At 39.2% G+C, this 646-nt stretch overlaps 1 long non-coding RNA gene across 1 annotated transcript in view; it reads right to left on the bottom strand.

The window, feature by feature from the left end:
* Window positions 1-274: 274 nt before the first annotated feature.
* Window positions 275-646, bottom strand: part of LOC103598726 — an 18,535-nt gene continuing 18,163 nt past the window's right edge. The window contains exon 2 of the long non-coding RNA XR_551224.1: window positions 275-605. This is a non-coding gene — a long non-coding RNA (uncharacterized LOC103598726). The remainder of the gene's footprint in view (window positions 606-646) is intronic.

The raw sequence follows: 646 nt of genomic DNA, 5'->3' as shown, positions 1-646 counted from the left end.
TTGGGCTACACAGGGGAGGGTCCAGAGAGTCAGAGCAAGATGTGAGAGTGAGTGGATTTGCCTCCCTGTTTTGATAAAACCTCTTCTGTCACCCTGCCTGGGCAATCTGTAGGTAGTTTGCTCTTTAGCTGTGGCCCCCTAGAAGAGTTTTCAATCATGAGGCTTAACACAAACACACACACACACACACTGAATGGATTGATATAACCTTCCAGATTCTTCTCTGAGAGTCTAGAATAGCGCTGTTCTAGAAAAATATAATGCAAGCCACAAAGATGAGCCACATATTTAATTTAAAAATTTTTTAGGAGCCTCATTTTAAAAAGTAAAAAGAAACACGACAGTAATTTTAATCATGGAATCAATATTAAAAATTATTATAGAGATATTATACATTCTTTCATTCCTCCTAAGTCTTTGAAATCCAGTATGTGTTTCCCACTGAGAGCACACCTCAATTTGGCCACATATCAGGTGTTCAGTAGCTGCACATGGCTTTGGGCTTCTCCTTGGAGAACACAAGTCCAGGTTCCCGGATGAGTTGCCAAAGTTCACAAGAGGGAGAGAAGCATAGAATCATGCCTGGTAACTCTTTTCTTTTTCTACTGTGGTAAAATATATATAACATAAGGATTGCCATTTTAAA

The sequence above is a fragment of the Galeopterus variegatus genome, unplaced genomic scaffold (genome assembly GCF_000696425.1).
Source record: "Galeopterus variegatus unplaced genomic scaffold, G_variegatus-3.0.2 Scaffold2721, whole genome shotgun sequence".
Lineage (NCBI taxonomy): Eukaryota > Metazoa > Chordata > Mammalia > Dermoptera > Cynocephalidae > Galeopterus > Galeopterus variegatus.
The sequence above is the reverse complement of the archived record's forward strand: the minus strand, read 5'-3'. Positions and strand labels throughout refer to the sequence as shown.